The 24,213-nt window shown below is 40.5% G+C and overlaps 1 protein-coding gene across 2 annotated transcripts in view; it reads left to right on the plus strand.

Moving 5' to 3' along the window:
- Nucleotides 1–24,213, plus strand: part of LOC111574422 (leucine-rich repeat and fibronectin type-III domain-containing protein 2) — a 216,486-nt gene that overhangs the window by 114,292 nt on the left and 77,981 nt on the right. The window contains exon 3 of one of the 2 annotated variants that reach the window (XM_023278996.3): nt 3,042–3,180. The exons of the other annotated variant lie outside the window; for it this stretch is intronic. The gene's annotated coding sequence lies outside the window, so the exon portion shown is untranslated. The remainder of the gene's footprint in view (nt 1–3,041; nt 3,181–24,213) is intronic. 2 annotated transcript variants of the gene reach the window in all.

Consider the following 24,213-nt stretch of genomic DNA (forward strand, 5'->3'; position numbering starts at 1 on the left):
TCATATAGAAAACCATTATAATAGTCAAACCAAATGCTAAGAAAGGCATGGATTTTTTTGTCTTTGGGAACAAGAGAGTTAACAGTCCACTGCACATCAGCATTGAATTGGTGAAGCATGGTGGCGGCAGCATGGTGAAGTAAAGCTGGTTTGCTGTCATCAAGTGGAAAATTAATACTCAAATTTATCAAGTTGTCTTCCACGATATCTGGATGACTGTCCAGTAGGCTGAGGCTCAGTACAGGGTGTTGATGCAGCAGAACAATGGGCCTTAACATTAAAGTAAATCTACTCCAAAATGGCTTCCAAAGAAGATCTACCCTTCGGACTAGTCCAGTCAGAGCCTACACCTGAGCCCAACTGAGGTGTTGTGGAATGACCTTACAAAAGCTCTTCACACCAGACAGTCGTAGAATATTCCTGGCCTTAGGCAGTTCTATAAGTAGAAGAGAAATTACCCCTGAATGTATACAGGCCTGACCTGCAGCCACTGGAAACACTTGAGGTGATTTCAGCCAAAAGATAAAAGTTATTCAGCCCAAGGTTCAGTTTTTTCCAGCACTGATCATGTTAAATGGTTGTGTTCAATGAAAGATTATGACTGTTTGTGCATTGTTATTTTATTTTTGTGCATCTATATTTGTGACTTCAGGAGGTCTGATTACATTTTAAGATAAATTAATACACGTTTCATGTTTTTGCCACTATAACTAGAAGCATGTCAGTTTTCTTTTTTTTTTTCCTGTCTATTTTTTTTGGAAAAGTTGAACTGACCCTTTAAGACAGCCAAGTACAAACTGTTCCTCACAGGAAGTCTCTGTGCATTACTTGGTACTGCTGATTAATAATAGAAAAATACAGTGTTAGTGGAAGTAGAATTCAAATTGCACTTCTAAAAAATGCTTCTTTTTATTTTGCATTTTTGGTTTTCCTGTGGCAGTCACAGTAGAGACAGACAGGTAATGTTTGAAATGAGGGCAGGTGGAACACATGCAGTAGGAGTCCAGCCGTTCGGGAATCAAAGTACAGACTCATTTTTCACTCACTAAGAGGTTAAGGCCAAATAACAACTCTGACCAAACAGAAAACATGAACACAACATTCGACTGAATGTGAAAGTAAAGACCCAATGCCAACTCAATCTGAATATCAGGCTGCATAATTCTGGCTTTAATTGTCCAGGATTTGAAATAGCCATCACTAGAGACATTTATTTCTGTCTGCACGTCAAATAATGAGGTCACTTTTGATGACACATTCTCATTTTTGGTGCTTCTTTTTAAAATTCAACAGCAATTTGTCCACTTAGAAACACTGTTCCAGTCAGTCTGGATGAACCACAGCTTAGATGTGAAGAGTTTTAATTGGTGGTGCTCTATTTGATTGTGCCAAAGACCAGGACCCCACTTTGATGCCTTTATTCTTGGCAGTAGCTGGTAACGGAGATGCTGCATGTTTTCACAGCTTTTAAGTGTTGGCAGAGACCTTAAAGTACCTGTTTTCAGTTGGATTCAGCCACAACAAGCCATTTATTGTGTCCAACACTGTTCGTACATGAGATATTTGTTCAACTGAACCACGCAGAGCTGTGGGTTTAGGTCACCATAGTTCCAATTAGAGTGGAAGCCATGCTCACATGACTGAAACCGGTACGAGTGGTTTGGTTGTGGACAAACTCTCTGGAACCACTTTCTCTGGCAGAAATGGTTCCTAAATTAAACTATTGACAGTGTATTCTGTGGATGATTTAAGTAAGAGCTTTGGCAAGGGATGGGCTGTTGAATTTTTTAAAATGTAATTTTACAACACAGTGAGCATGTTAAATCAAATTCTATTTGCCTCCATTTCAAGAAAGGTGAGACAGATAACTAAAAACCTGGACAAATTCAAACAAAACACTGCGTGGCTGGATTCCCCTGCAGAAAAGTGACAATGTATTTGTTCTCTCATAATTTGGGTGAGCAGATCCCTTAAACAAACTGCACATCTCTAAAGGTGCCGGCAGGTTTTTAATGGAGATGGTGCAAAAATGGCCTTTTTGTCGGATCAAGCAATCTGCTTTTTGTTATGCTAGACTGCTGTGACACAATGCTTATTATCCAGTATCACACTGGCATTATTTAATTTGGTGCCTCTCGCCCATTGCCATAGGACTGCAGCTTCTTCTGATACAGCCAGTGGGATTGTGTGTCCTTTAGTGTTTTCCCCCGACCAAGTGATTTGGCAAAGGCAGACGTCTGGCAGATGCAGATCTTAAGAAGAGCCTTGTTTTAGCAGAGAGATGTATTGTTGGATAAAGACAGCACTAATTGCAGTGGGACTTAAATAATGCTTTTGTTTATCTACCTCGGACGGCATAGCCTGAAGCCAGAAAGTGCAGTTTTTACCAAAATAAACATTATGGAACCTTGTTGTGTCTACCTTTTCCTCTGTCTCTGTGCTTTTATCTTCTCTCATTAGGATGAGAAGCAGCAGTGGGTTCTCTGACATGGTCACAGAATTTTAATGAGGAGACGTATTAATGCTGTATATTGCACCATTTGCCATTTCTTCCTTTCATAATGCCAACAGATTTTGTCTGGGACGATTCCTTTGAAACCGTGTCTGAAAACATCATGGACCTGAAGCTGCTACTGGCTGATCTTGTTATGCATCTTAGCAAGCATGTATCTTGTTTCTCCTCAAACAGATCGACATATCCTTTAATTCTTAAGACTGAAATCAACACAATGGGGGATGTAATTTGGCAAACTGAAACAGTTTTTTTTCTGCTCCCTACTGCACTCTAAAAACACTTTAATTCTTTGAGGTTTGAGTTCTTGTGTGGTCATATGCTTCTGGTGCAAAACATCACACATCATGGCAGGCGAAAATGAAAAATGTCACTTTTCTTTCTGTATTCAATACCTTTGAATTTTGTTTCAGTTTTTTAAGGATTCTTTTGTTGGTGTTTTTTAAAATGATTACCATCACACAAAACCATCACCTATATGAACCTTTCATTAATTTAGGGCTTTCTGTCTTACCCCTTCCTGTTCTAGGTGAGCTGATAGACCCAGCAGAGACTAATGTGAACAAGAACTTCAAAGAAGAGGTGTTGTGTGAATCAGACCCCATCTTCTTGACATGAATCAATATGTGTCTGGATACCTGACCTGACAAACAACACATCCTGTCACTGTGAGTACCAGCCAGGATCTGGTCACGCTGACATTCACCCGTATGTGCTCAAATGTCATGATGTGACATCAAATGCAGCATACTGAACATAGTTCAGTCATTCTGAGCTTCAAGTGCCATCATTCAAATCATCAGTGGTGGAAAGTATATTTTTTCAAGTTGTGCACTTGTCTTCTCGTTTGTACTTTCTGCTCTGCTACATTTTAGGAAGGAAGATATTGCACTGCTGTAGTTATGTGCTACTTTTCACAGTATTTTGCATTAGAAAACATATGATAAAGTTATGAAATACAACATTTTCAAATATTTAGGAAGTGGTGACCCAACCTTATGATTTGTGAGTATGATATGTTAGCAGTTCGACCAAAGAGAGAATTCCCCTAAACTCGAACATTCTTTACAGCATTGAGGCTCAGAAAGGTAAACTGCATCAGAGCATAACTCTTCTTTTGGACAACACAAGTAACAAGCTAATTTCTTTACTTACATGGTTATATTATATTATACTCAAGGGTTGTTCTTTACTCTTTCTATTTTCGACAATTCAGATCGTTACTGAAGACATCAGAACTATTCAATAACACATATAGAACCAGAAAAGCACTGAGAGCGCAGCATTTTATTTACAAACACAGCATTTGTTTATTAGTTATTGATGATCAGAAATCACGGCAACATAGAATGTCACCATTTAATATACATTCCCTTTCTCATTCAAATGAATGAGAAAGTGTGTCCACAAATTTTTGACTGGTAGTGTAGATGTACCCACAAACAAACTGACCTTGCGCTGATCACAGGCATGTGTACGTTATGTTCAGATACCAAATCACGTGACCTAAATATGTAGCAGGCGGCAGGAATTGATGGGACTCAGAAACACCTCCACAATTTAATCAATTGTTCCTTGTATCGTTTCCGATGGATAAGTCCTAAGTCCACAGCAGTGGATTTGTAGTAGGATCACAATCATGTGATCGTCAGCAGGCAGCTGATGTAGTGTTCACTTGTTGTCATGGTTACAGTGACACAGTGACGCTATCTCCCAATGATACGGAAATCTTTACCAAATCCATGGATCCAGACTATAAGCTGCATCACTGCCAAAATCTAATCAATTGGTCCTTGGGTCATTTCTGACATTCCTTAAAAAATTCATCTAAATTTGTTGGTCCATTTTCGAGTAATGTTGCTAACAGACAGACAGACAAACAGACAAACCAACGCTGATCGTCACATAACTCCACCGTGTTCCTTGGCGGCACAATAATGTCCTCTCAGATTTATCTTGTATCAATAGAAGGAGACCAAATTGTAGATTGATGGTGTCCACTGAACACTGCAGACTCAAAACAGCAGACTTGCACAGGCTTCTATACAGCTCCCATTCAGGGTTATGTATAAACACACTCCACACATGCTCACTAGAAACACATCAGCAGCCTTGTGACAGCAAGAAGAGCCATCTGGCTGGACGGCATGGAAAAATGTAAGTGTGCAGCCATTTAACAAGAATAGAACTGAGATAGAATACAATACAAGCATAATGTAGGAAACAAGCATCTCGTTTACTTTTCCTGCTCATGCACACGCAGCACTTAGTCCATCGTGCATACAAACATAGATCCTTGTGAATGCAGAAGCCATGAATTGGCCTTGAAGAACCACTGAATAAAACTAAGTAATATCATAGAAAGCTATTAAAGTTAGTTCTACCTCTAACAGTTACAACACTAAAGTGCTGTTTCAATAAAGAAGCCTTACCATAACGATGAACTATATCCATAATATCATTTGCAGAGCCCATTCCTTTTTATTGTACTGATAATACTATGATACTTTTAAATATTTAGGATTTTGCATGCAGGGCTATAAGTTGTAGTGGAGTGTTTCTTACATTATTACATAGGTTTTTAAAAGAACAGTCTGTGGGATTTTGGTGGAGCTATATAAGCAGAAACAGAATGTTGTATTAATAATTATTTTTATTAGATACTTAATACCTGCAACTAGAAATCATTGTGTTTCCATGAGCTTCACATGTGCACATGTTGCACTGCCATATATCTACAGTAGCTCAGAACAGACAAACCAAACACTGGCTTCAGAGAAAGCCTTTTACAAATTCACGTTTAAGTACAGCCTCTATAGGTTCTCCTACAGCTGTACAAAGGGACGGCATTTCATTTGGTTGCAATTTGCAGCTCCACTCCTCGAAGCCACCTCTTTAAGTTGAGAAATTGTTATGCTTCTTTTCCACATTTTACCCTCTGGTAAAATGTGGAAAAGAAGCATTCTGTTGCTTCTGTGACATTTGTGTGTCAAGTATTGGCTCAAATATAGAACAACGCAGGTTATATGACCATTCCTCACATTTTAACATTAGCTTTTTAAAGGAAAATACATCAACACTTGTCCTGTTGGGAACGTTTCTTTGAGATACCATTAATCCAGAGAAGAGAGTCCTCATCACTGAAGCCTTTTCACTCAAGGAAGTGAAACATGAAATATGTTGAAGCCCTCATTTGTCTATCATGTCTATCAATCACAGAAGCACACTTTCTCTTGTCAGCCTCTTGAAGTGCTCTGAATCATTTTCTCCCAGAGTAAACATTTTTCAGTTTTTTTTTTTTTTTTGAGCTCATCATCTGTCACAGCCACACATTCCTTGCTGTTTGACAGATTGCCTCAGCGCTTCATTTTTGCACTAATGATGTTGGGAGACCCAATGAATTTGTCTTCACTCATTATGAATGCATTTCCACTCTGGCAGCAAAACACTTTCCATGCACCTTCAAAAACTCCTGCAGGTCAAACTGGGCTAAACAAACACTTTCTCACAACATTAACCCTCTAAAGCCCAGCATAGCATGGGTGCTACGATTGCATATTCTTATTTTAATGGTGGTAGATTTGAAACCAGATAAGATAGATTGATCATTCTTTATGGATATAAAATCTGGGGAGTTAGACTAATATGTCACACATTCATTAGGCGTCAGTGTGCTTTTTCGTTGTAATGATGGGTTTATAAATATACACAATAAACTGCACATAACAAAAATCTTTATGAATGAGACCACAGGATATTGTGCACTTTTTCTTTTTCTTTTTTTTACAAATTTGAGGGACACAGTTATGCAATTTCTGTATTTTGAAATATGTGTAAAAAAAACAAAACAATTTTCTTTTTCTTTTTTTAGGTTTATTGCACTTTTAAGCAATTTATTGTAATAGTTAAGCCTTAAGTCAATACAGAGGGTCCTTGACTTACATCAGAGTTCCATTCCTCCAGTGTGATGTAAGTCGATTTTTGCCATAAGTCGGAACTCCGTGAAAATGTAAACAAAGCCACTATGTGCATCACGATATGATCAGTTCTTCGGAAAAGTCATGAATACCAATGACTTTCATGCATGTATGAATCATTTTACAAGAAGATAACAGAATGTTGTAACAAGCAGATATTGTTGTTGATGTTGAGGTTTCAATCTTTATTGTTCAGTTCCAGATTTACCTGATGTCAGTGAACGTGTCATGTTTAGTTAAGTCACCTCTGATTGGCTGAGAGTCAGCAGTAGTGTATATTACTCCATGCAATGTCGGTGTGTGTCAAGTGAAAGAGAGCTGGGAACGGTGGGTAATTCTGGAGCTAAGTTATTGGGTTTTTGTAGTTGCTTTGGCGTTGACTACGGCCCACAGTAGCCTGTGTGAAGGTTCAATAAATGACCAGAGAATTAGATAAAGTCTCACTCATTCATCACAGAGGGTTGCAACAGTGTGTTGCAGTTTTTGCAACTTGACCAGTGTTCATTTACATTTCACCCTGTTCCGAGCATTTTATTCTATCTGATTTCACTTCCATGGAGATGCCATCAGGAGAGTCTGACTTATGCTTCGGAGCCATAATGAAGGGCAAAAAGTTAGTGAATGTAGCACAATCCAAGGTGGTGTACCACTGGAGAATGTAAACAAAGCCGTCTTATAGCGCCATATGATGATGTATTCGTCTGCTCTGCTTGTCAACTAGTTCCACATAACCAGTTGCGATGTAACGACGAAATGCCGCAGGTCAATGATGTCGTAAACTGAGGACCCCCTGTACATATCATTAAATCTTGGGATATAAGGGTTATTTTGATGTAAAGCAAATAAAAATACTCCAAAAAAATTACATTACAGTATGTAAAAATGTAAGAATATGTCCTGGTGGATTTGCACAATGGTCGGTCTTAAAGGGTTAATGGTGCAAACAACCCAGAGTACTTCATCTGTAGAAGACTGTGTTGCACTGGTTCTCTCTCCACTGAAAAAGAATATGTAATATTGCAAACATGCATTTGTAGTCTTATATTCAGGTCAATATTGAATTTATGGCCTTTCAGGGTTGGGAGGCGGTTGAACCTGTGGCTATATGTTTCAGACATTTATAAAGAAAAGCTGTGTACTCACAGTTCAGGGCCTGGCGCTCAGCACACTGTCAGACCTCCAGCGCATACTCAAAAGGAATAAGTAAACAGCAAGTGGCTTACTTAAAATAAGTAAGCCTTGGTTCCAAAATAAAGCCGAGGTAGGAGAGACATCTGAATGCTGACCTGCTGCTGAAACCAGGTTACTGTTGTGATGTAGACATATTGTCCAGTTCAATATATCTTGATTTCTCTGATTAACTTAAACCCTTGTGTGCATGTAAACATATTGAAGGACAGATTTACCAAATGGCTTTCACGCATGTCTTTCAGGTGCAGATGTGGCACGTTCTTCCCTGAATACATGCGTATGTTTTGTTTATTAGATAGACACACCAGGCAGGAGTTTGTGTCACTTGTGTGTTTGCAAGGTGCATGTCTCACCTCATTGTATATGCATTCAAGGGTGGATCATGCAAATAACAGGAGACAGGTTAGTTATTTATTCTGCTGCACCATTTGGGTTTTGCAGTGGAAATTCACCCCATTTGAAAAGCAGGTGGAAATAAAGTGCATGTGGGATTTGCCAGAGCCAGAGGGCTACGGTGAAGAAAAGAAATGTGCAATAAATATATACTCATATATAATTCAGAAATAGATTATTAGAAACAAATAGTGGATTCGGATTTTCAGAGTTAGTTTTCATTAAACTTTACATTTCACTGTAAATTCCAGATGGAGTCAAGCTTAACTTTTTAAAAATATTGTTAAAACATTTACTCAACCCGAACACTTTATCAGACATACCTTCTCATTCATGTAATTATTTAAATAGCCAATCATGTGGCAGCAGTGGAAAACACAATGCCCTGCAGATACAGGTCAGGAGCTTCAGTTAGAATGTGGTATAAGGGCGGAAAATGTGATCTCAGTGACTTTGACCGGGGCAGGATTGTTGTTGGCAGCTGGGCTGGTTCAATTATGAGGTTTGGTTTGAGCTGATCTCTTGGATTTCCACCACAACAGTGTGTAATGTTTACTCCTAGTGCTTCCAAAAGCAGAGTAATGGACTTCCAGTTCTGCAGACTAAACACCTTGCTGATGAGAAAGCTCAGATGAGAGAGACCAGCCTGGTTACAGCTCACAGAAAGGTTACACTAAATCAGACAGCCATTCTTTACAACTTTGCTGAGCACGTACACAACTCAGAATGAAGAATATATCCAACCTTGAGATGAAGTCACTTTTGAATGACTACCTACACTTTAATAATGTGCCATAGAACAAAGCAAAAGTCATCTCATGCTGGTTTCATGCACCTGATTCAGATGTTATCAGTCCATTAAATGGCCCTGGTCTGTTGTTATCATGCTCACAGATGTCACCAGTAGACACCGTTCTGCACATTCTGTAGTAGGTCAGACAGTGGCTTTTCATCCACTGTGATCATTGGTAAACCCAGAGTATGAAGGCAAGCTTTTGCAGTTGTGCAAGTGCAGGTAAAATGTCTGGTGAAGTCGTGTCCCTGGAATCTTGTGAAATAGAACTTTGTAAACAAGATAGCAAAGGAGTGCTTTTTAATCCACACAAAACCTTTTACTGAACCCAATCAAGTACTTTTGGTAGCTAAACTTATGTAAACAGCAACTAATAACAGAAGTAAGAACAAGAAAAGCACTCAGAGAGCACAGTTCATTCCCCCATATGGTATTGTCAGAAATGCAGCATACTTGTTAGAAATGCAGCATTTGTTTAGTTATTGATGATCAGAAATCATGGCAACATAGAATATGGCCATTTAATATAGATGTACCCACAAACAAAATGACTTTGCACTGAGCACAGGCGTGTGTTATGGATGTGTGCATTATGTACCAAATCACAAGACCTAATTGATGGGACTCAGAAACACCCCCACAATTTAATCAGCTGTTCCTTGTATGATTTCCAACGGATGAGTTTCGGTAAGTCTGCAGTGATGGATTTGTAGTAGGATTGCTATCGTGATCATCAGCAGGCAGCTGATGTAGTGTTCACTTGTCATGATTACAGTGACGCTGTGCCGCTATTTCGCAATGATGCGGAAATATAAACAAACCCGTGGATCCAGACTATAAGCCGCATCACTGCCAAAATCTGATCACTTGGTCCTTGTGTCATTTCTGACCTTCACTGAAAATTTCATCCAAATGTCTTGGTCCGTTTTTGATTTATGTTGCGAACAAACAGACGGACAGAAAGACAGACCAACGCCAATCGTCACATAACTCCACTGCATTCCTTGGCGGAGTAATAAGTCAAAAATGAAATGAAAATAATACTCCCAGACAGGATTCAAACTCCTAGTATCCTGGTACAAATCTGTTGACTTACACCCTTAAAGAACAAAATTAAAAATGCTGTCTGTTGACATGATTCTAAGGTTTCTAACGTGTTCACACTGATGTCACACTTTGACTTCATCACTTTTCACAGCATGAAAACAGATAAATATAGAGAGTTTATCTATAAGCACGTCCAGCACTTCTCCCAGCAACAACCAGCAGTGTAGGACACAATCCAGTGGTTAGTTATGCATTTAGATTCAGTGCAGTGTCACTGATGGGATGCCACACAATTTGGTGGCTTTATTTGGCTAGTAACCAGAGCCGCTATTATTTAATGTTGCTTTTAAAAAGAGCAAATTCCAGATTGTGACTTTGTCACGTTACGGGTTAAGCATCAGTCTCACTGGCTGCAGTAGTTTTAAATACCTGTTTATGTGCGACAAATGGCACATGCAGCGGAATGGGTCTTTACTATGGTGTGCCTAGTAAAGTACTCAGTGAGTCTAAGTGTAATTTTGTGAGCAGTTGTGGTGTCTTGTGTATATTTTCTGTCCTTCATAAGTCATAACAAATCACTTCATCTTCATTTCACTTCTCATGAATGTGTCCAGGAACGATAGGTTATCATTTCTTTTCAGAGCTCAGTGATAGAACTCACAGAAATCCTGCAGCTGTGTGGCTCTTAGGAGCTCTTCTTTGCTCACAGAGTGCATCTAGAGCTGCACCAGGGTCAGTCCAACCTGAATAACAGACTGCTGTCTTAGTAAATCAGGGACTGAACACATGCAGATTGTGAACTTAATGAAAACCGCAGAGCACATATGTGCAGCAGCATTTTTTAAAATATATCTGGCTTGAGAGTGTTTCTGGTAGATCATTTGATAAGAAGACAGATATTTTATTGTAACTGCATATCAAGACACAATAAAACTTATTGCCAGCAGTCCACTGCATACAGCAGCATACAATATCTAGGCAAATCTTTGTAAAAACAAATGTGTCATAGGTTCAGCAGCATATCCACGTCTGAGGAAAAAGCTGCTTTTCAGGCTATCGGTCCATGTGCAGAAGGTTCTGAACCTGTGTGCGAGGTGGGTGGTGAACAGGGGGTGTCCAGGGTATATGGAGGCTCTCATCATAGGCCATTTTCCATTGCAGGAACTCGTGGGACATGTGAGCCGAACCTTTGTGCATTTCAACTGCAGGAGCCACCTTTGTAGATCCTCTTTGGTGGAAGTTTTCAGTGGAGAGAAAAGTAATAAAGTGCAGGTATTTCTGAGCAGCCCTGAAAAACTACTGTGTGGGTCTTGATGCTGACTGGTAAAACTCAGAGAGGACAAATTCTAACAAGAAAAGTACTCAGAGAGAGCAGTACTCCACCAAGGCTCTTCATTCCCCCATATGGCATTGCCAGAAATGCAGCATTTTTTTTATTAGTTATTGATGATTAAAAGTCACGGCAACATAGAATGTGGCCATTTACTATAGATAAATGGGCACATTCTATGACATTACACTGAGTAATGTTGCTAACAGACAGACAAACAGATGGACGGACAAACTAATGCTGCATTCCTTGGCAGAGTAATAATGAGGACAACAAGCACCTTTTTTTCTGTCCATTTCAATGTCCTCATCAAATAGCAGTCTTCTCTCTAGCATCACAACATAATATTTACCATATAGGCTAACATTACAAAACTTCTATTTTTTCTATTTTCTATGTGCTCATAGAGCTTAAGATACTTCCAGTAACTTCTATTAGTTGCTGTTTTGCCCCACTCTGAGTTAACGTCACGGTCAAAGCTGATTCTGAACCACTATGGGAGCAGAAAGACTGCAAGACCAGATAACAGGCCAGTTTCTGTAATGTTCTGTTCATGTCACTTCGTACCTGCCCAGAGTCTCGGCTGCAGAGAGCTTTGTAATGTTGGAGGTTTGTTTGTGGAGATGGCTCAAGTGGACGTCTCTCAGGTAGGAATCAGACGGTCCACTGACCCATTTTTGACAACCCACTGCAGGTCTTTCCCTTCTGCTGTGATGCAGCTGGAGCACCAGTCATCACAGCAATGTGTTAGGATGCTCTCTGTTGTGCACTGGTAGAAACTTCACTGTTTTTTAAGGCTTTTATTGTGCCTCAGGATCCTCAGCAAAAAGACGCATTCTCATGTTGAATCATCTAAGCAATATGTCAAAAGTTATGAGACCGCACGGAAGCTTAATCATGAATGACGGAAACAACTGGCAGATATGGCAGAAATAAACACAATTTTTACACAATATAAAAATAATTGGATGTCCTCAGATGTGGAAAGGTCATGTGGGGACTTATGTTATCATAGAAAGTCACAATGCCTCAGGTTTCTGTGAAGTTGAGTAAAACTAAAATAAGCTTAAATGAAGTCTTTCAGTTTGCAGCTTTGACATTTACCTAAAAAACATCACTGATCTTAAAAGGTCAGGTGTCCTACGTTAGATAACCTTACAGTCACATATTTTATAATCTGAATGCCTTAGTGAGGACTAAAGCTTGTAGTCAACTGAAGCTGTATGGCTGAATAGGTTTTCATGCTTAGCAATGAGAGAAAAACTCACTCAACTCTTTTATCCCTTCAAGACTTAATATGTCATATTTTCTTTTCACACAAATGTGACATTCAGCTAATCTTTCTTAAACCATTCAGTCACATACTGTATCTTCAGTACGTGTTCGTGTTGCCTGCGCCACAGTGATTGGACGATATGAATCACTTCAACAGGACAAACACTCAGCAAAACCCAGAGTGTTCTGATTTACAAAGTTGGATTAGGGTCTTAAGCTATCTCCCCAAACTCTTCTCCTCCTTTCTCATTCTATCATTCTCTCTTTCTCTGAGGAAATTGGCATCATTTACTGCTGTCACTGCAGAGCTCATTGTCCCCCATTATCCCAGGGACAAAGCTGCCATGACATTGAGTTAATCCGTGCTTGTTTCAGTTTTGCTTTTGGGGAAAAAACAGATAAGGAGTTCAGGTAAGGAGGCGCCATGGCCCTGGGGCAAAATGGACAGCAGCGATTGGATCGGCTCAGAAAAAGATAAAAAGCAATCTGCCAGGCAAATTGGGTTGATTTCCTCAAGAATGTCAGAGGCATGATGGGTGTGATGGAACGCTCCTCCAAAGACTAAAATGGCTTCCAGGAATGTCACACATACTAGAAGGAGACAGGTTGACTAAGATGGGCATTTTATGAAATCTAAAGGATGACAGGCAAAGTGGACAGAGACTGTTCCCTCAGCAACTGTTGCTTAATCAAAAACATCAGAAAAGGTCAAATTAAAACTAAAAGAACTGTCAGTCTGCAAACCCACATAACCAAATCTATATGTGCTGGCCTGCTTTTCCACTCTGAAATGTAAATTATGATCTGTACAGCCCACTGCATTACATAACTCTCGTTCCGTAAGTCTACTTGTAGCAAACAAAAATGATATGTTGCATTTAGAGTTTAGACTTGTTTGCTGATTTGTATCTACGGAACATACCTGAGACCGGATTTATAGTAGTGAGAGAGAGACAGAAAGTTGAAAGCCACACATGCAATATCTTGTCACATTTGAAAAAGATGGCGTTGCCTTATTTTGGGTTTTGGTGTTAAAATGTTTTGGTTGCTTGTTGAGTTTGTCTGTAAAGTACATCACATATAGTAATATTCCCTTTGTAAACAGTAAAATTTCCTCCAGTGACTTTCTTTGAGTGTTTCAGAGACTCTTTACAGACATTTCAGACATTGCCAGACAGGGAGCGTCCAATGAAAGACATGCCTGGGATTCATTATAGGAAACATAGTGTCCAGGTTTGTTGCAACATATGCCTGACATACGCTACCATTCAAAAGTTTGGGGTCACTTTGAATTGCCCTTATTTTTGAAAGAAAAGCATTTTTTTCAATGAAGATACCACTGAATTAATCAGAAATCCAGTGTAGACATTGTTAATGTGGTAAATGACTATTGTAGCTGGAAACAGCTGATTTTTAATGGAATATCTCCATAGAGGTGCAGAGGAATATTTCCAGCAACCATCACTCTATGTTCTAATGCTACATTGTGTTAGCTAATGGTGTTGAAAGGCTCATTGATGATTAGAAAACCCTTGTGCAGTTATGTTAGCACATGGATAAAAGTGGGAGTTTTCATGGAAAACATGGAATTGTCTGGATGACCCCAAACTTTTGAACAGTAGTGCATATCACTGAAACATAATGAAGACATCAAGGTCAAGTTGAATGTGTGGTTTATTTAGTTTAATTTCACAAAATGAACAAATTCACATGCTCAACGCAGTATTGTATTTATTGTATTTTAGATGGGAATAAAAATATACATTCTGACACATTCATTCATATGTTATTTGATAAGACCTGATCACCCTCCCTTTCCACGGGCACGAAGCCAGCTAATGTGCTGTACAGTAGTAGAGCGGTAAATTGAGGGATACATTTAAGTGTTACCTTTCCTGACTATTGTTTTATTTTATTTTTACTGGTCTGTTAAAGGATGCAAAAGTCAAACAAAAAGATCCACACACTACAGCGATAGCTCCCAGCAAATTTAATTTAACAGAACAATGTTTCGATCAAACAGATCTCTGTCAGCCATTGTCAACTTGTCAACTATAGTTTGAAAAGAAATTTGGTTGTCTCTCTCAGGAGTTAATATCTGCTGATATATTCTCCTCTTTTATTATGCTTCAGTGCTGGTGACAGCCATGGTCGCAGGCATTATGTTTGCTGTCTGCGTGTCCCATTCTCATGAACACGATATCTCAGCGACGCCTGCAGGAAATTTCATGACATCTGACACAGACGTCCTCTTGGACTCGAGGATGAAATGATTGGATTTTAGAGATGTCTTTGTTACTCCACAGCACATATTTTTAGTCATAATTCAAGAATTCATATGCTAATTATGACAAAGTTCCAGACTTTACAAAGATAGAAACGGATACAGACAGACCAGTGAACAACAGTAGCAACAGTAATCAGGAAATGTAGAGTATAAAATATATATAATAATATATACACTACTGTTCAAAAGTTTAGGGTCACTTAGAAATGACCTTATTTTTGAAAGAAAAGCAGTTTTTTCCACTGGAAATAACATTAAAGGAATCAGAAATCCAGTGTAGACATCGTTATTGTGGTAAATGACTATTGTAGCTGGAAACAGCTGATTTTTAATGGAATATCTCCATAGAGGTACAGAGGAACATTTCCAGCAACCATCACTCCTGTGTTCTAATGCTACATTGTGTTAGCTAATGGTGTTGAAAGGCTAATTGATGATTAGAAAACCCTTGTGCAATTATGTTAGCACATGGATAAAAGTGGGAGTTTTCATGGAAAACATGAAAAGTCACACTTTAGAACGGTAGTGTGTATAATGCAGTACTACTAATTAGAGTCGCAGAGTCTCCCTACACTGATGATAGCCACTTGCACAATTTACTTTTGGAAAAACAGGCAAGTGTGTTTTTTTTTTTTAATTTGCATCGGTTATGAATACAAAATGTGAGTGTCTGTGACAGCTCAGACTTTGTGAAGGACAGTGGAAAACTTCAAGTTTAAACTTTGCCAAAGGCGTGAAAATAAATCTCATACATATTGGGAAGACATTATTCAGATGATATCCAAATCCATTTTCAGATGGGGTCCAGCAAGTTTAGCAAGATCATGGCCAGGACTACCACAATTAATGCATAGTCCTGACAGTGAAGCATGGGGGTGGGAGTGTGATGAGATGGGGCTGCATAAGTGAAAAAAATGCTGGAGAAAAGACTGGCAGAAGAGGAATATTCCAACATGATAGCAATCCAAAATCAGTTTCGAGAGACAAAAAAAGTTGGAACTATGACCTGGCTAAGTATGTCTCCTGACTTTAGAACACCTTTCAGGTATGTACAGAAAAATGTGGAGCAGCACAACCCCTTTAGGAAAGAATAGCTGAAAATAGTCAGTGAAGAATGGCAAAACATTGCATACAGAAATCCTCCATATCGGGGAGGTTTGAGAAATGTGAACTCCAGCAATGAAAGGTGTACTGATGTTTATTCCATCAATTTCCCAATGTATTGCCTGTATTTTTTTAATTTACTAGATTTAAACTGGTAGTTTTTAATTTTACAGAGGAGCAGACACCCTACTGTTCAACCTAAAAGTAATGCAATTACTGTAAGGAGGTAAGATTTTGAATCTTTGAACATTTAATTGATATTGCACAGAGCTGTACCAGTTTGTGTGGTATACTGTATATCCTGGATAGTCTACATATTGGGGGCCCACACTGTAGTGACTGTATTGATCTTCAGTGTTGCCAGGTGGAAGATGTGTGGAAACATTCATCTTCTTTGCAGCGACATCCATGTTTGAAACACTGCCTGCTGCCACAGCTACAACTTTGTCTTCTATCTGAATCAGTTTTCTTGGCAGAACATGTAAACGTGATGAATGTGACTCCCCTTTTGGGATTTCCTCGATGATTTTGCACACGTCTAGGTCTTCATTATTTACAGTATCATCATATGAGTCTGGACAACTTGAATGGCTGTGGGAGGCATGCTGGTTCTCTTTGTTTTTGTTCTTCTTTTAGACAACATAGTATTTTGATCCACATTTTTAATATAATCATTTGTGTGATAATCTAAATCATTTTTTATATTATGTCATTTTAATGCCTTTGATTGAATATTTGACTTGATTAACATTTTGTGTAGTTGTTCTTTTTAGATGTTTTCATGAAAGCATGTTTTTATTCTTTCAGACAGCTCAGCTCTAATTGGTCCAATCTGAGAGTAGACTGGCTCTCAATCAAGCAGATCACCCTTACCTGAGTGATGGATGTGGTGTGTCTCTTTGTGATGCCTGTTTGACGTTGCGTGACAGCAATCCTTGTTAGACTGAGACGTTGCTCTGTTGAATTACATTGCAGGGAGTGTAGTTAGTGGATCTGTGCCTTTTGCCTTGACTTTGTTTTGTTCATACAGCACCTGTTCGAGGTTTTTGAGACGGTTTTTCACAGAAGCAACTCAATGGGCTCTTTGTGCAAGCAGCTTGTTATGACTCATAGTTATATACACTGCGGCAGCTAATTACTTACGGACATAATTATAACAGTAGCAAAGGTGGAAGTGGAGTGATGATGTTATGTTTGCATAGGCAGGAGGTCAGGATAGATGGATGGACTGACAAAGTATTGGACTTTAACATAAGAAGACATATTTTTTTTCTCCCATATCAACCCAATAGGCATCATTGTTTCTTTCAACCATGACCATAACCATGACTGCATATTTATTAATAAAACTATGACCATTTTTTTCAGCCAAAACCCTGACCTTTCCCTAAACCTATTCAAGTTGTTTTTAAATCTAACTATATCATCCCAGTACGATATTTCCTAATAATCAAACTGCTGGGAATGAATATAGCATCGGTCTTATCCAGAGGGTCATTCAGATTGGTGCACCTGTACTTGTTCAGGTACTTTGGCTATTCCCTCCCCACACATGTTTAGATTGCTGGGTTTTGTTGTTTTAGTTTGGCTGTAGTTGCTGGTAGTCCTATTTTCGCTGTTTTCTTTTGTAGTATTAATTTGTGGTTAGGTAGTTTAGTATGGGGTGGTGACTGGTCCGAGAGCCCATTGCAGGGTTAGCCACGTTCATCACCTCTCTTTTGTTTCTTTTGGCCAGCAGCTACAGCCCTTTTACTTTCACCATTATTTTCATCCATCCATCCATTATCGATACACCGCTTAATCCTCACTAGGGTCGCGGGGGGGCTGGAGTCTATCCCAGCTGACTCAGGTGAAGGCAGGGGACACCCTAGACAGGTCACCAGTCTGTCACAGGGCTACATACAAAGACAAACAATCACTCTCACATTCACACCTACGGGCAATTTAGAATAATCAATTAACCTCAGCATATTTTTTGGACTGTGGGAGGAAGCCGGAGTACCCGGAGAAAACCCACGCATGCACAGGGAGAACATGCAAACTCCATGCAGAAAGATCCCGGGAAAGCCGGGACGTGAACCAGGGATCTTCTAGCTGCAAGGCGAAAGTGCTAACCACTACACCACTGTGCAGCCCCCATTATTTTCATCTCAGTTGAATTAATTGTTAATAAAGTTGGGTTTTTCCCTATTCTCACGTTACCTGCCATGTCTGTCTAGTTTATGTTGCCGGTCTCTTTGTTTATTCGAGCCTTGTCAACTTTAAAGAGGCCGTAACATATATGTACTTTTGGGTAATGACTTGGCCGGTGGTAAAGTTCTTTTAAATCCAGAAGTTACTGCGGTCCCTATTTCAGAGCATCCAGATGAGCTGGAGCAGACATTTCCTGAGGTATTTCCTGTCTGCGCTGTCACTCGTGCTATGTCTGAAAGGCAAAAGCAGGATTTGTTGAACGATAATGACATAGCTTTAGCTGACAGTTTTATGGCTGATGGAGAAAATATAAACTTTTCATCAGCCGCTTCTGCTCCTTCTCGTTCCGTGGTTGCTCCGGCAACCCCAGTTGTTGGCTCCTCTGTGGCTGAGCAATTAAATACAAAAATCTGCATGTCTCGTGAGCAGTTTATGTTAGAACAAAAGCGTGATGTGACTCTCTCAGCTTCTTTTGATGCTGTTGTGCCTGAGTCTGAAGCTGAGAAGTTGTCCACCTGTTATTTTATAAAGGATGGGATACTGGTGCGTAAATGGATGCCGCTGCATGCTTCCACGCAGGATGATTGGAGTGTTTTGACACAAATTGTTGTCCCAAATAGGTATCGCACTGAGATTCTGAAGTTGGCACATGACAACCCGCTTGCTGGTCATTTAGGTGTTAACAAAACATATGATCGCATTTTGCAGTGTTTTTTCTGGCCTGGTTTGAAGCGCGATGTGCGACAACACTGCAAAACCTGCCATGTGTGCCAAGTTTGTGGAAAACCCAATCAAATAATTCCACAGTATGCATTACACCCGATTCCGGTTGTGGGGGAGCCATGTGAACGCGTAATAGTAGACTGTGTTGGCCCTTTTCCGCGCACTAAAAGTGGTAATAAATTTCTTCTGACCATCATGTGCTCTGTGACCCGCTTTCCTGAGGCTATCCCAATGCGTAAAATCACTGCTCCTGCGGTTGCAACAGCCCTGGTGAAATTCTTCTCTCTGTTTGGGTTGCCTAAGGAAATACAAACTGACCAAGGCTCCAACTTTATGTCACGAGTCTTTGCGCAGATCATGAAACAGCTGGATATTACTCATCACTATTCTAGCGCTTACCATCCAGAAAGCCAAGGTGCTCTGGAGCGTTTTCATTCCATACTAAAGAGCATGCTCCGGGCATATTGTTTTGAGGTTGAAAAAGATTGGGATGAGGGCGTTCATCTCCTCCTGTTTGCGGCTCGCGAGGTAACTCAGGAGTCTTTGGGGTTTAGTCCAGTGGAGCTGGTGTTCGCACACACTGTGTGCAGTCCATTAAAACTCCTGCAGGAAAAGTGTCTGGGTGATAATAAACCACAGAATCTCTGTGGTTATGTTTCAAACTTTCGTAGTAAACTTCACCGTGCGTGTGATTTAGCGAAGCAAAATATGTCCGTTACTCAGGCTAAAATGAAGTGATGGTTTGATAAAGACGCTAAAAACAGAAGCTTCAGTCCCGGTGACACAGTGTTAGTTTTGTTGCCTGTCCCCGGTTCGGCTCTACAAGCTCGTTACAGCGGTCCTTATGTGGTCAAGGAGAAACTAGGTGATTGAGATTACATTGTAGCCACCCCTGACCATAAACGACGTAACCGAGTGTGTCATGTTAACATGTTGAAGCCTTACCTCTGCAGGGAATCTACTCATCCGACTCCTGGCAGTGAAGTGCACAACACTGTGCTGGCGCTGTCCAGTGCTGAAGCCGCGGTGAGTTCCCAGGTGGCAGAGGAGCTGTCCGGTGCTGGAACCCCCGGGGTGCTGCCTACAGTGGCTGCAGCTGACCTCGAGGACGTGGTGGGTCCGTCCCTAGCTGTGGTCCAAGGCAGACTGCAGAATTTGGCAATGTTGTCTAAACTTGACGAGTGTTTTTTACACCTCACTGAGTCCCAGCGTGAGGATGTGGTCCAGTTAATTAAATCGAATGTTTCATTGTTTTCTGATGTGCCCACACAAACTAATGTCCTTGAGCACAATATTGACGTGGGTGACGCTTCTCCGATTAAGCAGCATGCTTATCGGGTAAATCTGGAGAAGCGTGGTCGCCTACAAAAACAGGTCGACTATATGCTGGAGAACGGCATTGCCGAACAGAGCTCCAGCTCGTGGAGTTCACCGTGTCTCCTGTCGGTGAAGTCCAATTCATCTGATCGTTTTTGTACGGACTTCTGTAAAGTTAATGGTGTCACTAAGCCCGATTGTTACCCACTCCCTTGAATCGATGACTGTGTAGATCATGTCGGCAGTGCTACTTATGTGACAAAGCTAGATCTCCTTAAAGGCTATTGGCAGGTACCTTTGACTTCGCGCGCTAAGGAGATAACTGCGTTTGTCACTCCAGACGCCTTTTTGCAGTATACGGTTATGCCGTTCGGCGTAAGAAATGCCCCGGCAACGTTTCAGCGTTTGGTCAACACTGTTTTGCATGGTTTACCTGGTTGTGAGGCTTACCTCGATGATATAGTGGTGTATTCGAGATCGTGGGTGGACCATATTCAGCAGCTAGGGGCAGTGTTTGCAAGGCCACGTGACGCCAATCTGACCCTTAACTTGGCAAAATGTGAATTTGGTCAGGCCACTGTCACATACCTAGGAAAGGTTGTGAGTCATGGGCAAGTTAGGCCAGTAGAGGCGAAGGTGGAGGCGACCCTGTCGTTCCCTGCTCCTGCATCTCGGCATCAGCTACGTTGCTTTCTGGCGGGGTATTATCGTAGTTTTTGTAAGAACTTCTCGGCTGTCGCCGCCCCACTCACAGACCTCCTTAGCCCCAAAAGGCGTTTTTATTGGTCAGACGACTGTCAGCGTGCTTTCGATTGTGTTAAGGCACTGTTATCAAACGCCCTTGTTTTGGCTGCACCAGTGTTTGACCGTCCGTTCAAATTAGCGGTAGACGCAAGTGACGTAGGAGCCGGTGCTGTCCTCCTCCAGGACAATGAGAATGGTGTCGAGCATCCGATCTCCTACTTCTCAAAGAAATTTAACAGCCATCAGCGTGTATATTCCACCATTGAGAAGGAGGCACTTGGCCTAGTTTTGGCCTTATTCCATTTTGAGGTGTATGTCGGCTCCACCTCAGGTCCAGTTATTGTGTATACAGACCACAATCCCCTGGTGTTCATTCAACAAATGCGGAATAAAAATCAGAGAATCATGCGCTGGTCGCTCTTGCTGCAATCGTTTAATAATCTAGAGGTTAAACATATTAGGGGTGAGAGAAATGTAGTGGCGGATGCGTTGTCACGTGTAGGTTGGGGCGAACCTCCACGCAACATCTTATGGGGGGGTTGTTACGTGTTGCTGGCTGCTGTGTCTCTCCTTGCTCTCTCTAATCTCCCTCCTCCCTTTATCTGTGTAATTGCAGCACACCTGAGTGCTGTTAGCACTTAGGGAGGAGGAGGGTATTTAGGGAGGCAGGAGAGAGCAGCAGTCAGAGCAGAGATTGGAGCACCTCCCAGCCACATGTCCTACTGGACAAATGCCTGAGGGGTTTGGTTGCGTTTATAACTTTTCCTTTTGTGATTAACATTGTGGTTTTTTTTTTGTTTCAGGTACTTTGGCTATTCCCTCCCCATGCATGTTTAGATTGCTGGGTTTTGTTGTTTTAGTTTGGCTGTAGTTGCTGGTAGTCCTATTTTTGCTGTTTTCTTTTGTAGTATTAATTTGTGGTTAGGTAGTTTAGTACGGGGTGGTGACTGGTCTGAGAGCCCATTGCAGGGTTAGCCACGTTCACCACCCTTCTTTTGTTTCTTTTGGCCAGCAGCTACAGCCCCTTTACTTTCACCATTATTTTCATCTTAGTTGATTCACATTAGTTGAATTAGTTGTTAATAAAGTAGTTTTTTTTCCCCCATTCTCACTTTACCTGCCGTGTCTGTCTAGTTTATATGTTGCCGGTCTCTTTGTTTATTCGAGCCTTGTCAACTTTGAAGAGGCCGTAACAGCCTACTACCTGGGACCCCCTGAAAGTCCTCATTAGTGCAAACGTGGTTATTGGAGTAGACCCATTGTAATTAGGATTATGATTGACTACTGTTGACATGTTCCTGAATGGCTAGCATTTTAGCTATTAGCTACCTTGCAACAGTAATTCACCAGGTGGCCGTGTACGTCATCCCAGCTTCACAGAGCTTTTAGCACTCGTTGTCTGTGGACGCTCAGATGACCTTCGCTGTTCTACTCTATTGTGGAAGATGTATTAGTGGACAGGCATCACCCAGTGGCAAGATCTTGACCAACCTCAAATTTGATTCAGGGACTGGCAGTGCCAACAGATCAATCTTGCAACTGGATGTAGGAGAATTCAACACACGCAGCAAGTGGTGACATTGATAGAAATAGTCAGTTCTTCTGAGAAGAAATCACCTCCGTGATGAAGAGATTAACTTCAGAATGAGTAATGAGCACATGTTGTGTTTTAAGTAGTGGTGGGACGCGATAAAAAAAGATTCTATATCTATATCTATCTATCTATATCTATCTATCTATCTATCTATCTATCTATCTATCTATCTATATATCTATCTATCTATATGTGTGTGTGTGTGTGTGTGTGTGTGTGTGTGTGTGTATGTATAATCTATTAATTACAGGCTTTGTAATTAATTACTCGTGATTAATTGCATTTTTGTCAAATAGCAGTATGTGACACAATTAGGAACATTTTTCAATTCAAATACATTTTGCCTGACGACTGAATCGATGAATATACGTGAACCCAGATGACAGTGGTGGATCAACAGATTATTTCTGGGCTACTAATCCAGAAGTCAGAGGTTCAAACCCCAATGTGGCCAGTGTCAGGCCCTTGAGCAAGGCCTTTAACCCTTCCTGCTCCAGGGCCACTGCACATGGCTGACCCTGTGCTCTGACCCCCTCACCAAGTGGGGAGATATGCGAAAAACAGAAATGTCTTTATTTGGTAGGGACAGTGCACATTAATGAATGTCCATTTATTCAGCAATGGGCATAAATATGCCGGATTATAGCACAATGCTAATTTACATCCACAGTCCCAAAGAAAAAAATTCTCTTCCGGGGATTAATAAGGTAGGGGAAAAAAAAGTCTGTTTAATTTATATTTATCTGCATTTTTCATCCAGCTACTATATTCACAGATTACTGCAAATTCAAACTCCAATTATTGCCATTACATTTAACATATTAAGACCTTTTGTAAACTTAAGCACTTTCGGTGTCTTCAAAAGTGGTCTATTATTGTATGGCTACACTGTTTGTCGGTACCAGGACTGCCGTAGCTGAAGTTAGCTCTGATGCTAATAGCAACATGTTTTGCATTGAAGTGATGCCGTCAGCTTGAAGTGCTGCAGTGATCAGAAAACTCTTTGTTGTACAGTTTGTACACAACCATGCTTCTATCCAAGCTGCCATCAGGAAGATTTTTAAATGAAAACTTTCTGCCCAACAAGCTCAATGCGGTCTTGTCTTCCTTCACTGTTCACCAAACTTTCTTGTGCTGACATCACTCCTGTGCATCTTCTTCACAGCTGGCAAACAGACTTTAGGTTCATTACCGCCACCTACTGAGCTGGAGTGTGCATCAGTGTTACTGGTGTGCCAGAAATTAGGGATCTGAGGAAGGTGTGATTAAATGTGTTAAATGTTTTTAATGCGTTACCTTTTCTTTAAAGTTGAAGTCCCATCCCTAGTTTTAAGAAAATATCTACAAGCTAATATGAAACTGTGTTTGTCATTCATAGTCATGCAGTTGTATTCATTTTTTTTAGACTGCTGGAAAGAAATAACAGCATATCTTGTGTTCAGAATGAACCTTTGTCAGGGAAAGACAATAGAAACCTGTACATAAAACCCTCAGGGGGGAAATGACAGACATTAATCTTCTAGTGTCCTTAACCATCTGCTGTAATGGAGACAGTTTAGTTGCCAAATGCCTCTTTTTATATTAGACAAATTAAGCAATTTACTAGAAATATATTCATAATGCACTCTAAGGTCATAATATTTGCACTTAAAAATTAATCTTGCACATTTGCAGCCAGGAGAAGACATAAAATTTGCTGAATGTGGGAATTGCCTTCCTGCTCTATCCCATCT

This window comes from Amphiprion ocellaris, chromosome 20 (assembly GCF_022539595.1).
Source record: "Amphiprion ocellaris isolate individual 3 ecotype Okinawa chromosome 20, ASM2253959v1, whole genome shotgun sequence".
NCBI lineage: Eukaryota > Metazoa > Chordata > Actinopteri > Pomacentridae > Amphiprion > Amphiprion ocellaris.